Source organism: Bison bison, unplaced genomic scaffold, assembly GCF_000754665.1.
Source record: "Bison bison bison isolate TAMUID 2011002044 unplaced genomic scaffold, Bison_UMD1.0 scf7180017863950, whole genome shotgun sequence".
Lineage (NCBI taxonomy): Eukaryota > Metazoa > Chordata > Mammalia > Artiodactyla > Bovidae > Bison > Bison bison.
The window spans coordinates 500,427-511,455 of NW_011494522.1; the positions used below are offsets into that span (position 1 = coordinate 500,427).

The window sequence follows — 11,029 nt, forward strand, 5'->3', positions numbered from 1 at the left end:
GAACCCAGCTTGCAACAACATGGGGCCGTAAACTCAGGAGGGAAGTCTAGCTAGAGAGAGCTAAATGAGCTGTAACCAATGAGCACAGCCAGTGTTGGTGCCAGAACTTTCAACTGGGTGCCTTGTGAGCAGTGTTCTCTTCTGTGTGTGTATATGTGTTTACATGGGGAGGGGTGGAAGAAACGAATTCACTTTGGGGACTTATTTTGAAGTTGCTTATATACAAGTGTACTATGACTTAGATTGTATATTTATCTTTAGGGTTTATCTGGGAGCTGATGGAGGTGTGGGGATGAGAAGAAAGTTCCCTGCATGCACTTAGACATCCCCTCACCTCAGCTCCTCTTAGGATTGCCATCCGAGGTTGGCTGAAAGAGTTGAGACATTCTCCCGAAAGTCTTGTGAAGAACTGCGGCCCTTGGCATTGGTGCTGGTGTTCTGTGGCCAGAGATGAACAAGAGACTCATCATGGGGCAGATCTAGGGCCTGCTAGAGGCACAGGAATCACTGCATTCCCTGCCTGGACTAGCATCGTCCAGTAGAAGGATTCACTTGATCACTTTAAGAAGTTTGTTGTTCTACAAACAAAATGCTGGAGAGGGTTTGGGAGAAAGGGAACCCTCTTACACTGTTGGTGGGAATGTACATTGGTGTAGCCACTATGGAGAACAGCTTGGCAATACCTTAAAAAACTAAAAATAGAGCTACCATATGATCCTGCAATCCCATTCTTGGGCATATATCTGGAGAAAATCGTAATTCTAAAGGATACATGCACCCCGACGTTCATCGCAGCATGATTTACAATAGCCAGGACATGGAAGCAACATAAATATCCATCTACAGAGGAATGAATAGTGAACACGGTGATGGCATATTACTTAGCCATTAAAAGGAGTGAAATATGACATTTGCAGAGACAGGGGTGGACCTAGAACGTTTTGCAAAGCAGAAATAGAGTCAGATGTGGAAGACAAACTCAGGCTTACCAAGGGGGGAAGGTGGGGCAAGATTAATTGGGAGATTGGGACTGACACAAACACCCTGCTAGGTAACTAGTGAGAAACTATCGTACAGCACAGGGAGCTCCACTCAGCGCTCCGTGGTGCACATATGGAGATACATATGCGTGTTTTCATGTGCTGCGCTTAGTCTCTCAGTCACGTCCAGCTCTTTGTGACCCCACGGACTGTAGCCTGCCAGGCATTCTCCAGGCAAGAATACTGGAGTGGGTTGCCATGCCCGCCTCCAGGGGATCTTCCCAACCCAGGGATCCAACCCAGGTTTCCCACATTGCAGGCAGATTCTTTACCATCTGAGCCCCTAGGGAAGCCTGTATATATACAAATGTATATGTATAACTGACCACTTTGCTGCGCAACTAACAGAACATTGTAAAGCAACTATAGTCCTATAAAAATTAATAATAATTGTAAAAGAAACTTCTTGGAGACTGGGAATCTACCAAAACTCAGAGCATCAAAACCCATTATCTCCCAAGTATTAGCATGGCTTACTCTCTCTTTTTCTTTTAGGTTTTTAACAAATATCACCTTTCAAAGAGGCTTCCTTGACCATTAATTTTATTTAAACTAGCACCTCTATAACTCTCTCCCTCTATACTGCTTTTATTTTCATCATGTTGCTTGCAACCACCAGACACAATTTTCTGTATTTACTTGTTTATTGACTATCTGTCTCATGAGAATCTAGTTCTAGAAGGGGAACAAATTGGTCTATTTTTTTTTTTTATTACTGTCTACTGAGAACCATGCAATAGCAACAACTTAACAGATATTTGTTGATTGAAAGATATTTGTTGATCAAAGATTTCAACTGTCTTAAATTCTAGAGAAGGAGTTGTAGATGGTGAATATCTTCTGCCCCGTGGTTTGGAGAACAGATGAAATTGGAGACTTGAAGGGGAAGTGGAGACCCAGGATGGAGAGCCTCTTCTGCTTTCCGCCTGCTGCTGGGGAACCTGGTTCCAGTCAGCTGTCAAGGTCCTGCCACGTCGTTGCCCTTGGGTTCTGTGAGACAGTCTCGTTCCTCATAACACATTCCGTTCTTCCTCCTCTGTTTCAGCTGGGTCTGTATCAACTGCCACCAAAGATTCTAACAAACAAACTTTGAGAAAGTACGTTTTAGCTTTGCCTTTTTCTCTCAAACTGCCCCTGACATTTTTCAGAAAAGCAAAGAGAAAGAGATGTTCTTTCTTCTCTTATAAAGAATTAGGCGCATGTTATTGATAAGCACTTCAGTAACATGAAGGTCAGGGTTAGGGTTTTGTTTGTGTTGGCTTGGTCTCTGCCACTCCACAAGGGCATGCAGGATCTTAGTTCCCAAACTGGGATTGAACCCGTGCCCTCAGCAATGCAAATGTGGCATTCTAACTCCTGGGCCACCAGAGAATTCCCAAGGTATTTCTGATAAAGGCTTGAATCTAGGATGTTCACAAAAGTACCAGCCTTACTTTCTTTTCAGTTTGGAGATACCTGTAAAAACATATAATCTTGTGTTGTGTTCTGCTACTATAAAACTGTCTCTGCAAGATATTTATACAAAGGAATCTTTTTAAAATTTATTTTAATTGGAGGCTAATTACAATACTGTAGTGGTTTTGCCATACACTGACACGAATCAGCGATGGATGTACATGTGTTCCCCATCCTGAACCCCCCTCCCACCTCCCTCCCCATCCCATCCTTCTGGATCATCCCAGTGCACCAGCCCTGAGCGCCCTGTCTCATGCATTGAACCTGGACTGGCGATCTATTTCACATATGATAATATACATGTTTCAATGCTATTCTCTCAAATCATCCCACCCTTGCCTTCTCCCACAGATTCCAAAAGACTTCTTTACATCTGTGTCTCTTTTGCTGTCTTGCATATAAGGTCATCGTTACCATCTTTCTAAATTCCATATATATGCATTAGTAAACTGTATTGGTGTTTTTCTTTCTGGCTTACTTCACTATGTATAATAGGCTCCAGTTTCATCCACCTCATTAGGACTGATTCAAATGCATTCTTTTTCAAAGGAATCTTTTAAAGACAGACGGACTTGCAGAAAGATTGCTTTTGTGTCCTCTGAAAAGTTTCCCTGCAACCTCCAACAGTCTGCAGTTCTAATTGGTTATCTTAATAATTTGCTTCCCTAGTAATTATTTTAAAACTGATATCTCTACTTTTTAAAAGGCAATGAGATATTTATGAGGTTTCTCTGTCAAGCCAGGAGAAGAGTTTTAGAACGTCCTTTTTCCTCCCTTTGTGCACAAATGAACAGCACATCTGTGACTCTTTTCTCACTCAAACAAAAAGGTGAGTGCTTCTGTCTCATTATCTGGGACTAGTCAGGGCTTCAACTACTTCCAGTTTCAAACTCATTCTTATCACTAACATCCAGTTTATTTTAATGTTGGGAAAAATATTTGAATCCCGTGGGTCTTTATTTCCCAAACAATATTAAAAGATGAGTGTTTTCATTCCTGGAGTATAAAATTACTTCTTATCAGGATCCTAGGGGTCGAGCATGACTGCTACTTAAAGAAAAAAATAATTTGATTTTTGAGGTCTCTTTGGGAAGCAGGAAACACTCTGTAGAATCCGTTTTTGGGGAAAGCAAACTCACTTTTGGTTGCACATCCAAATATCTTACCTGGTGTGCTTGAATGGTGTCTCCTGGGTTTTAAACATCTGCTTGGTTCTAGGTTGTTTGTACAGGCCTGGGCACCAAAAAGCGAGGAAGGAGACTAACACGTTGCTGGTGAATTGCAACCTTGCATCTTTGATGAAATTGGGCCAGGGTCTCCCTTAAACTAAAGATGCCTGCTGCTGCTGCTGCTGCTAAGTCACTTCAGTCATGTCCAACTCTGTGCAACCCCATAGACAGCAGCCCACCAGGCTCCCCTGTCCCTGGGATTCTCCAGGCAAAGATGCCTAGGATTTCTCAAATGTGTGGGGTTTTTTGCCATGTTTGTGCAAAAAAAAAAAAAAAAAGGAGTTTTATAATCTCTGTTTTTTATGCTCTTGGTCAATACTGATTCACCTACCTAATCACATTATGCCAGGCAATTAAGGCACAAAACATTGATATATATTATATATAATATACATATAAACATTGTAATATGTAATATATATACTATATATAAAAACACTGTAATATGTAACATATTACATATGTTATATACATATGGGGAAATATTGGGATATATATTATATCACAAAGGTAATCTGATTCACAGGCTCTGATTTCTTCATTTGCTTCTAATCCTTACAGAGCACTCTCTTCACTTTTCCCAATTTGCTAAGAAGTGATATTTCTTTCCTTAATTGCTTTTCTAAATTAACTTTTGGGTTCTGAATGCAGTTTATTTAATAACAGCTTGTAGTTCAGTTCAGTTCAGTTGCTCAGTTGTGTCTGACTCTTTGTGACCCCAAGGACTGCAGCATCCCAGGCCTCCCTGTCTATCACCAACTCCCAGAGCTTACTCAAACTCATGTCCATCATGTCGGTGATGCCATCCAACCATTTCATCCTCTGCTGTCCCCTTCTCCTTCTGCCTTCAATCTTTCCCAGTATCAGGGTCTTTTCAAATGAGTCAGTTCTTCATATCAGGTGGCCAAAATATTGGAGTTTCAGCTTCAGCATCAGTCCTTCCAGTTAATATTCAGGGCTGATTTCCTTTAGGATGGACTGGTTGGATCTCTTTGATGTCCAAGGGACTCTCAAGAGTCTTCTCCAACACCACAGTTCAAAAACATCGGTTCTTCGATGCTCAGCTTTCTTTATAGTCCAACTTTCACATCCATACGTGACTACTGGAAAAACCATAGCTTTGACTAGATGGAATTTTGTCAGCAAAGTAATGTCTCTGCTTTTTAATATGCTGCCTAGGTTTGTCATAGCTTTTCTTCCAAGGAGCAAGCGTCTTTTAATTTCATGGGTGCAGTCACCATCTGCAGTGATTTTGGAGCCCCCCAAAATAAAGTCTGTCTCTGCTTCCACTGTTTCCCCATCTATTTGCCATGAGGTGATGCGAATGGATGCCATTTTCTTAGTTTTCTGAATGTTGAGTTTTAAGCCAACTTTTTCACTCTCCTCTTTCACTTTCATCAAGAGGCTCTTTAGTTCTTCTTTGCTTTCTGCCATAAGGTTGGTGTCATCTGCATATCTGAGGTTATTATTTCTCCCAGCAATCTTGAGTCCAGCTTGTGCTTCTTCTGGTCCGGCATTTCTCATGACGTACTCTCCATATAAGTTAAATAAGCAGGGTGACAATATACAGCCTTGACATACTCCTTGCCTGATTTGGAACCAGTCTGTTGTTCCATGTCCAGTTCTAACTGTTGCTTCTTGATCTGCATACAGATTTCTCAGGAGGCAGGTCAGGTGGTCTGGTATTCTCATCTCGTGAAGAATTTTTCACAGTTTGTTGTGATCCACACAGTCAAAGGCTTTGGCATAGTCAATAAAGCAGAAGTAGATGTTTTTCTGGAACTCTCCTGGTTTTTCAATGATCCAACAGATGTTGGCAATTTATCTCTGGTTCCTCTGCCTTTTCTAAATCCAGCTGGAACATCTGGAAGTTCACAGCTTATGTATTGTTGAAGCCTGGCTTGGAGAATTTTGAGCATTATTTTGCTAGTTTGTGAGATAAGTGCAATTGTGTGGTAGTTTGAACATTCTTTGGCATTGCCTTTCTTTGGGATTGCAAACTGACCTTTTTCAGTCCTGTGGCCACTACTGAGTTTTCCAAATTTGCTGGCACATTGAGTGCAACATTTTCAGAGCATCATCTTTTGGGATCTGAAATAGCTCAACTGGAATTCCATCACCTCCACTATGTAGTTTGTAGTGATGCTTCCTAAGGCCCACTTGACTTCACATTCCAGGATGTCTGGCTCTAGGTGAGTGATCACACCATTGTGATTATCTGGGTCCTGAAGATCTTTTTTGTATAGCTCTTCTGTGTATTCTTGCCACCTCTACTTAATATCTTCTGCTTCTGTTATGTTCATACCATTTCTGTCCTTTATTGAGCTCATGTTTGCATGAAATGTTATCTTGGTATCTCTTTTTCTTGAAGAGATCTCTAGTCTTTTTCATTCTATTGTTTTCCTCTATTTCTTTGCATTGATCACTGAGGAAGTCTATCTTATCTCTTCTTGCTATTCTTTGGAACTCTGTGTTCAAATGCATATATCTTTCCTTTTCTCCTTTGCCTTTCACATCTTGTCTTTTCTCAGCTATTTGTAAGCCTTCCTCAGACAGCCATTTTGGTTTTTTGCATTTCTTTCTCTTGGGGATGGTCTTGATCACTGCCTCATGTACAGTGTCACGAACGTCCATCCATAGTTCTTCAGGCACTCTGTCTATCAGATTTAATCCCTTGAATCTATTTGTCACTCCCACTGTATAATCGTAAGTGATTTGCTTTAGATCATACCTGAATGGTCTAGTGGTTTTCCCTACTTTCTTCAATTTAAGTCTGAATTTGGCAATTAGGAGTTCATGATATGAGCCACAGGCAGCTCCTGTTCTTGTTTTTGCTGACTGTATAGAGCTTCTCCATCTTTGGCTGCAAAGATTATAATCAATCTGATTTCGGTATTGACCATCTGGTCATGTCCATGTGTAGAGTCTTCTCTTGTGTTGGTGGAAGACAATGTTTGCTATGACCAATGCATTCTCTTGGCAAGACTGTTAGCCTTTGACCTGCTTCATTTTGTATTCCAAGGTCAAATTAGTATTCCAAGGCCAAATGACAGCTTGTAGCTTCCTATATATTTATATGCCATCAGCAGTTAGGTACCCATTTATTGAAGCTTCTCTTAACCAGTCCCTCATTTAGGCATGAAGTCTCTGGACAATTCCCTTGGGGTTTTTTTTTTTTCTCCTTTTAAAAAAATGTTTTCCAATTATTGGATTCTCAAGGCCACATTGCTAGTAGATGAGAAAGCCAAAGTTCAAACCAGGCATTCTCTTTCTTGGCCTGGAACCTCAGTCAGTATAGCGTTTTTATAGAAGAGTGGACAGGGAATGAGCATGAGGCAAAACACTGCGGACAGGGCAGAGGCTCCAGTGCGCTTGTTCTCAACACCAGTCCAGGGCTCCTCATGGAGCAGGAGGGGTACTGTTCCCACCGCGTCTAAACTATACTGCTCACTGCAGGACAGGCCAATAACTGAGATATGAGTTCTTGGGGCAAGGAATACCGACTTCATTCCAAAAGCCCAGCTAACCAAGAAGATGGTGGGCTCATGCCCCAAAGAACCATCTTGCCAGCGTCAGAATTCAGACTCCTTTTATACTAAAAGGGGAGGAAGTAAAGTCAAACACTTCCTTGTTCCCATCAGCCTCCAGAGGGGATGTGTTAATTTCTTCCTCCCTACAGTCATTCACGAGTGGGCCTGTTAAAGATGTTTCCTGTGAGCTAAACAAAGGTATTTTAGCTTAATGCTCATTACCTGGGAGGCAGAGTTCCCAGAGATTGGCCATTATGTATAACTTAAGCTTATAGGCAACATCTCTCTAGTGATTAACTTGTAATAGAATACAACATATTCTTCCCTATTACAGTACCATAGTCACATCAATTTATACCATAGTTAAATCTTCAAACTTTTTTTTTTTTTGAATTTTATGTAATTTTCTTATTTTTTTTTTTTTTTTTGCCAAATATCAAAATGAATCCACCACAGGTATACATGTGTTCCCCATCCTGAACCCTCCTCCTTCCTTTTTTTTTTTGTACACCTTTGGGTCCTCATGAAAATGGAATTTTTGGGTAACATATTTTTCCAAAGTTCCCGAAGTAGGGCATGCAGGTTGGTATCCCTCTCCCAAGCTGGGAAACACCCGTGAGCATGTGCACAAAATCCATATGTTGAAGCCCTGATCCTCAGAGTGATGGAGCTGGAGATGGGCCTCTAGGAAGTCATTAGGTTAGATGAGGTCACAAAATGGGGTTCTCACGACTGAATGAGTGTCCTTATAAGAAGGGGCCAGAGAGCAGGCTACTAGCCTCTGCATATGAGGGCACAGCAAGAAGCCAACCAGCTGAAAACCAGGAAGGGGGGCCTATCCAGACACCAAATCCACGAGCACCTTGAACTTGAACTTCCCAGTCTCTACAACTGTGAGAAATAAATGTCTGTTATTTAAGCCATCTCACCTATGGTATTTTAACTCCCAAATAGACTGAGACAATAAGAAAATTGAGTAGATTTAGAAATGCATTTTCCCACAGAAAAATGGATTTAAATAGTAATTCACTTCTGAGGGGAGGCCACTAACTGAATTCATAATGGAGTGGAAAGAGCAAGTATTTTTAAATGAAAAGACAATGTTTTAAAAAACTGTGGTAATTTTTTTTTTTCCCAATGAAACAGGAAAAATAGGCATTAGTCTGTGGGTCAGGAGCCATGGGTTCAGTCTTCTGCTCTTTGCGGTCTGGCTGTGTGAATTTAACCAGGTCATTTTACCCCTCCAGCCTTCAATTTCTTCATTTGTAAAATTAAAGAGTGAAAGAGGTTACAGTAAAAAGCATACTTTAAACAGTGTCCTTCCCATTCCTATACCCACTTGAAGGAACTGAAGGAAGCTAATTAGAGAAGGAAACTCTACTACACTGTGGCTATGAAAGGCCCTAACCTCATACACAATCTCTGAAGAACATTATCCACAAACAGCCTCACTAGAAGTCAATTAGCAGAGAAGCCGGGTTCTGATGTTCCTGGAAACATGCAACCTATGGAGATAAAATGGAGGCACCTCTAATTCCACCCGACTTCCCTGGTTGCTCAGATGGTAAAGCGTCTGCCTACAATGCGGGAGACCCGGGTTCAATCCCTCGGTTGGGAAGGTCTCCTGGAGAAGGAAATGGCAACCCACTCCAGTATTCTTGCCTGGAGAATCCCATGGATGGAGGAACCTGGTAGGCCACAGTCTATGGGGTCGCAAAGAGTCGGACACGATGGAGCGACTTCACTCTCACTTAATTTTACCCAGTTTACAGAAATGAGAGCTTCAGAGGATGAGGTGGGTTTCAGGAAAGAGAGCAAACCTCTTGCTTTGAGTCATTTCCTTACTAAAGGTCTCCAGGAAGTAATGGCATGTCCAGAAATTCTATTTAGGATGGGTTAGAGGCTGCATACTGGTTAGAAGATAAGCCTTAAAGCTGATTTTATAAAGCTGCTGCTGCTGCTAAGTTGCTTCAGTCGTGTCTGACTCTGTGCGACCCCAGAGACAGCAGCCCACCAGGCTCCCCCATCCCTGGGATTCTCCAGGCAAGAACACTGGAGCGGGTTGCCATTTCCTTCTCCAATGCACGAAAGTGAAAAGTGAAAGTGAAGTCGCTCAGTCGTGTCTGACTCTTAGCGACCCCATGGACTGCAGCCTACCAGGCTCCTCTGTCCATGGGATTTTCCAGGCAAGAGTACTGGAGTGGGGTGCCATTGCCTTCTCCGGATTTTATAAAGCACAGTATATCAATCAGACTGAGGAAATGTCAAAGGTCACCATTAAAGAATTGGGGATGAGGACACTGATGAAATTATGCGGTGAGCAATTCCCCAGGTAACCTTCGGCTCTGCCATTGCTGAAAATAATGGGATAGAAGGAGGAACGCTTGAATAAAGGAGACATTTCTTTTTTTTTCTTCCTAGAAACTACTTGGAGAATAGTATAGGGAAAGTGCTGAAGACTCAAGCTCAGAGCAGCTGACAGCTATGCCATCCTTCCTGTCTCACTTGGTGTCCCTCGAGTGCCTGGAGTAGGGAATTGGGACCACGGAAGCCTCAAAGTTAATGTACATCATGGTTAATTCCCGTCTAGTGGCTGGACGGAGAGTTTTGCAGGTTTTGGCAGGGCCCAGTAACATAATTCTTACTAATACAGTGAGGCCAGAGTTCCGGCCCTGTCAGGGTTACCCCTTTGGCAACTGGTGTGAGCAACTGCCCAGATACTATTCTCTTTCTGTGGCTGAACAGTGGATGGAAATAGGTTTAACTTGTTTCTTGTGAGACCTCTGACAGCTAGCTGAAACTTCGGTGATTCTGACAAAACCACAGCTCTGGCTGAAAAACAAGATGAAAACCCACTGGAGCTATCCAATGAGAACACAACCTACTCTGGGAAAGGGGGGTACAAGGACACCCTCGGGGACACAGGTCTACCTGGAGAGTTATATTGAGCTGTGAGCAAAAAACAAATCCTTCTGACAAGAATTGCAGCTGATTAAGAACTACTGGGGAAAAGCAGAGTCTGAACTGAGAACCACCTATACCACCGCCCTGAGATTGTTGGATAACTAATGCCATAGCCAATGCGGCTAATCCAGAGAGTGATCTTTCATCTGAAAATGGAGACTACTTCCATAAGGTGATTATCAAAAACAAACTATAGACGATTCCCAAGGAGCTTCCCAGAAGGCATTAGATATGAACATGGAATCAGATCAGATCAGATCAGTCACTCAGTCGTGTCCGACTCTTTGCGACCCCATGAATTGCAGCACACCAGGCCTCCCTGTCCATCACCAACTCCCGGAGTTCACTCAGACTCACGTCCATCGAGTCAGTGATGCCATCCAGCCATCCCATCCTTTGTTGTCCCCTTCTCCTCCTGCCCCCAATCCCTCCCAGCATCAGAGTCTTTTCCAGTGAGTCAACTCTTCGCATGAGGTGGCCAAAGTACTGGAGTTTCAGCTTTAGCATCATTCCCTCCAAAGAAATCCCAGGGCTGATCTCCTACAGAATGGACTGGTTGGATCTCCTTGCAGTCCAAGGGACTCTCAAGAGTCTTCTCCAACACCACAGTTCAAAAGCATCAATTCTTCGGCGCTCAGCCTTTTTCACAGTCCAACTCTCACATCCATACATGACCACAGGAAAAACCATAGCCTTGACTAGATGAACCTTTGTTGGCAAAGTAATGTCTCTGCTTTTGAACATGCTATCTAGGTTTGTCATAACTTTCCTTCCAAGGAGTAAGCATCTTTTAATTTCATGGCTGCAGTCA

At 42.4% G+C, this 11,029-nt stretch overlaps 1 pseudogene; it reads left to right on the forward strand.

Moving 5' to 3' along the window:
- The first annotated feature begins 9,825 nt into the window (after positions 1 to 9,825).
- Positions 9,826 to 11,029, forward strand: part of LOC104984224 — a 36,216-nt pseudogene continuing 35,012 nt past the window's right edge.